The sequence below is a fragment of the Chionomys nivalis genome, chromosome X (genome assembly GCF_950005125.1).
Source record: "Chionomys nivalis chromosome X, mChiNiv1.1, whole genome shotgun sequence".
NCBI lineage: Eukaryota > Metazoa > Chordata > Mammalia > Rodentia > Cricetidae > Chionomys > Chionomys nivalis.
This window is the reverse complement of record NC_080112.1, coordinates 38,986,345-38,991,653: the sequence shown is the minus strand read 5'-3', so window position 1 is coordinate 38,991,653 and position 5,309 is coordinate 38,986,345. Positions and strand designations below refer to the sequence as shown.

Genomic DNA, 5,309 nt, shown 5'->3' with positions numbered 1-5,309 from the left:
ATAAATAAATGACATTGAGCCTATAATTCGTGATCCTAGAGAAGCTAAATAAGAAGGTGAACCCAAAGAAAAACATATAGACACCCTCCTGGATATTAACCTTCATCAGGCGATGAAAGGAGACAGAGACAGAGACCCACATTGGAGCACCGGACTGAAATCTCAAGGTCCAAATCAGGAGCAGAAGGAGAAACAGCAGGAGCAAGAAAATCAGGACCGCGAGGGGTGCACCAACACACTGAAACCATGGGGATGTTCTATCGGGAACTCACCAAGGCCAGCTGGTCTGGGTCTGAAAAAGCATGGGATAAAACCGGACTCCCTGAACATAGCGGACAATGAGGACTACTAAGAACTCAAGAACAATGGCAATGGGTTTTTGATCCTACTGCACGCACTGGCTTTGTGGGAACCTAGGCAGTTTGGATGCTCACCTTACTAGACCTGGATGGAGGTGGGTGGTCCTTGGACTTCCTACAGGGCAGGGAACCCTGATTTCTCTTTGGGCTGACGAGGGAAGGGGACTTGATTGGGGGAGGGGGAGGGAAATGGGAGGTGGTGGTGGGGAGGAGGCAGAAATCTTTAATAAATAAATAATTGTATCCATGAAATATAAAATATGTTTCCCTAAACAAGACCTAAACAATGAGATCATCAACTGACTATCAGTTAATTCGTGCCTATCTAAATGCATTACTTCATTTGAAGATCTGGCTCATTACTAATGATGTATATATGTGTTTGCATGTGTGTGTTTAACAATGCTACTGTATCATCATATTTTTAAAGCAGGATATGACATGACAGTAAAGAATGCATTTAAAAGTTTTAAGTACATTTTTATATATTTTTCTTTGTGTGTGGTAAGTGGAAAAAGTACATGTGCCACTGCGTATTTATGGAGATCAGAAGAAAATTTGTAGGGGTTGGTCTGTTTTCCAAAAGCAGAATTGGTGAAATGTGAATGGTCACAATCCTGAGTGCTATGAAGAAAAGACACATTGAAGGAAAACATGGGTAGTGCTTATATTTTCAAAGAAATAGATAGAGTAAGCCTCTGAAAACAAAAGGCGAAACAATAAATTTGTGAAGAAAATGAGTGCTTGAGATAAGTCCTTATTGAGAAACAGTAAATTACTGGTTAAAATGGGTACAAAGAAACAACAGGTGTACAAAGAGTTACAAAGGTCCTGAGATGCAAGTATATCTGATATATTTTAGGCACAGCTAGAAGCTCCTTTGACTGCAACAGGATAAATGAGAGAAACACTATTAGGTAAAGAATTTAAATCCATTAATGGGGAAAAGAAATGACTGGGCTGTAAAGACTCTAATTAGAGCTATGGTTTTTACTATTAGTAATCTCTAAAAAACATTAGTTTTGTCTACTAAGTAGCATTTCATATTGGGAAGAGAAAAGAGAAAAATTGAAAGTATAAAAGGCTCGGCATCTACAAATCTTGATACCATTACTTTTTTGTAAGAATTTGCACCGAATGCTTGATGAGATTTTGAATTTAGAAGATTTCTTTCCCTCTACTTTAGCAGTAGTATCCTCTTTAGGTCATGACTGTATGATGATTAATTTTTTAAAAAATAAGAATTATAAATCTACTAGATTGCCTAGAGCATGGTAGTTGCTGACATATTCTTTATTCTCTGAAAAACAACATGGACCAAAACAGCAAAATAATAGTCTTGGGTAGGTATAATTAATAAAGCAGAGAGACATATTATTTCCTTAAAGAAGAAGGAAACTAAAGGAAAGTGTTGCAGCAATAGCAATAACAACTGAGGTCTAGAGGCTCTTGTAACTGTAAACCAACTCCTGTTAACCTATCCACTGTACTGAAAGGTAAAACTTTAGACTGAACATGATTCAGCTATAGGGCTGATATATTCCTTTTCAGAATAAGATTATTCCTTAATATGTAGCAATGTGGTAGACTCAGCATAACTCGTGGAGAAACTCAATCATATATTTATGATTCTGGGGAAGACATTTTGTCTGTAGATGATGTATTCTTGGTTCTTATTAGCTCCAGCCTTGCATTTATATGTAGTATGAAGTGTAGACTTGGTCAAAACATTGCTAATTTAATTCTCTTTTGCTTCAGTGCCTGAGCCCCAAATTTCTGATGAGTGAAAATACTTCTGAGAAACAAAATTCGAAAGAGTATTTTCTAGACTTCCATTTTTAAGGTAGGTAAAGCAGGTCCCTTTAACAGTATTTGTTACATAAGCACATTCCTTTTAGGAAGAATCTTCGGTGAATCACAGGATTCTTTGCAGAGCTAGGGCAGGCTCAGAGACGCAAGCACAAAGGAGGGAGGTTTGTCTTGGCTAGTTCAATAGTGGATAATAGACAAGTATCAGGGCCTTCCTCCCTGGTAATTCTAATGACCATAAACCCTCTCTTAGCCCCTTGTCATTCTTTTAATCCCCACTAATCTGCTCTCTTATGATTTTTCAGAATTGTGACCTCGGTGATGTTTCTGGCCAACCTTGGCGAGAGAACTCAAAACTGAAGTCTGTGCAACAGCATGGCCTAGCGAATTGTGATTCAACATGGATGACAGACTTCATAGTGTAAAAGTCTATGTCATGAAAGAAGATGAGCAATGGGAACATATATGCTCAGGTCAAATTTCAACCAAATACATCGGCTTGAGAGTGTATGTCTACTTGTTCATTCAGAATTAGATGGCTCTCTGCTAATAGAAAACAAAATTAATCCTGATATGACCTATAAGAAATACCAAATGAATTTAATTATTTGGACTGACGCTAATAACGAAACTATGGCACTATGTTTCTCAGAGCCAGATGGCTGTCAAGATATCTGGAATGATATCTGCCAGGTTCTAGGAAAAGACCCAAGTGACCAGATCCCTCAAGAGCTTACAGAGGAGAATGACAGTTTTCAAGAACTGTCCAAGATTGAGAATCTGTTTCAGATGCCGAAATGTGAGCTAGGTAAACTTGACAACATTGCAGATTTATTTAATATTGTAGAAGAATCGCCTTGCCTCAAGGAACGGCTGGCTCTGCTCTTGGAAAGTGAAGATTACATCAAAATGTTGCTAGAGATGTTCCACACTTGCGAGGAACAGCAGAACATGGAAAGTTTACAGGTTTTACATGTCATTATTAAAAGAATCTTATTTCTCAACAATTCACGTTTATTTAATATTATGTTTTCTGAGGAATATGTCATGGATGTAATAGGATGCCTTGAGTATGACCCTAGTTTGGATCATCCATATCAACACAGGAAATTCTTGACCAAAAGTGCAAAATTCAAAGAAGTTATGCCAATAACACACCCTAAACTTAAGCAAAAAATACACCAGACCTACAGAATGCAATATATTCATGACATTCTATTACCTACATCATCCAAATTTCAAGAGGATTGGCTTTCTGATCTTACAACCTTTATTTTTTCCAATAAAATTGAAATAATTAACATGCTGCATGAAGATGAAATGTTTTTGCATGAAGCTTTTAGTGAGTTAAAAGATAACACTGTTGGTGATGAAAGACGGAGTGAATTGTTATTTTTCTTTAAGGAGTTCTTTGAATTTGCTAAGATATTAAGTTTTCAGAAGAAGGATGTGTTACTGAAAACAGTGATAAAGCTAGGAATCATGAGTGCTCTGAAAGTTTCAGTATGTATGCAAGACAACCAAATAAAAGTAGCTGCTCTAGATATCTTTACTTATCTAGTAGAATTTAATCCACGAATAGTCAGAGTGTATGCAGTGGAAGAAGCTGAGGACAGTGAAAATAAGGATGACCTTCTCCTCAATATAATGATCAAACAAATCATCTGTGATCCTGATCCCGAATCTTCTCATGTTTCAAGTTTGACAGCAGTTCTCTGTGCTCTTCTTGACCCGCAAAACATGTTTGTAACCGCTAATAGATATGAAAGAAGAGAATTTATGAATTACTTCTATACACATTGCATAGATAACTTGGCAGCACCAATTTTGTCTATCACAGGACAAAATGATAGTGGTGATAACATAATCAACATCTATTCTGATAATGACCAAAATCCACAATTGCTTGGAGTAGTTTTGGAATTGCTCAGCTTTTGTTTACAAAACCACACAACCTATATCAAAAATTATATTTTGAGCAACAACTTGCTCAGCAGAATCTTGGTGCTGATGAGTTCAAAGCACACTTTTCTTGTTTTGTGTGCTCTGAGATTTATGAGACAGATGATTGGCTTTAAAGATGAAATTTATAATCTTTACATAATGAGGAAAAATCTTTTTAAACCTGTTATAGATGCTTTTCTTCGTAATGGAAAAAGATACAATATGTTAAACTCAGCTATTATTGAACTATTTGAATTTATTAGAGTGGAAAACATCAAGTCTCTTATTGCAAACATTGTGAAAAAATTTTTTACAGCTTTTGATTCAATTGAGTATGTACAGACATTTAAAGGTTTGAAAATTAAATTTGAAGAACAGAAGGAAAGAGAAAGTCAAGTAAGAAGAAACTTACATGAGAAAGCTATGGAGGTAAATGTAAAGGAGGAAATGTGTCCTAGAGTAAATACTGTTCTGCCATTGGAAGTGGACTTTCTAAGTTCTTATGACACGTTTACGCAAATAAAAGAGACAAGTGAAGATGAAGTAGAACAGTCAGAAGAAAATTCATTTGAATTTGACTGTTCATTTCAGTCTGAGGCTTCTGATAGAAGAATGAGTAGGCCACTACACTGTAGCATGAGGATTCCATTAGTGGACTACTCAGATGATGAGGATGACGATGACAGTGATGATCATCAGGATGATGAAGAGGAAGAAGAAGAACCTCCCCCCAAAAGACCTAATCTTGGTTCATAAAATAAGATGAGCCCCTCAACTTTTGATTCAAATAAAACTTGATAAATATCACAAACTGAAAATACTAATTTTTTTTAAAAAAATCTTTCTCTTACGGACTTTTAGATATGGTATAAAGAATAGTAAATATGTTGAATAAAAGGCCTCGATTTTATATAAAGAAAATCTTCCATAATATAGATGCATAATATAAAATAACCAACCCCTGAGTGATAACGTCTTATCAAGAATATCTTATTTTAGCAGTTTGGTTTGTGAGGAGCAAAGAGTTTGATGAAGTAATACAAGTTTCACTCAGGTCTTTCTATTGCAAACAACTTCAAAAGTTTTATTACAAAACTTACTTTTTAAAAGGATCTAGTAATGGTGTTCTGTCTATAAATTGAAGTTTTTTGAAGGGATATTTTTATGTATGGAAGAAAAAGTCAACATTAAAGTAAA

General features: G+C 35.7%; 1 pseudogene; it reads left to right on the top strand.

Moving 5' to 3' along the window:
* The first annotated feature begins 2,568 nt into the window (after window positions 1–2,568).
* Window positions 2,569–4,868, top strand: LOC130867208 (protein PPP4R3C-like; annotated as a pseudogene).
* Window positions 4,869–5,309: the final 441 nt, after the last annotated feature.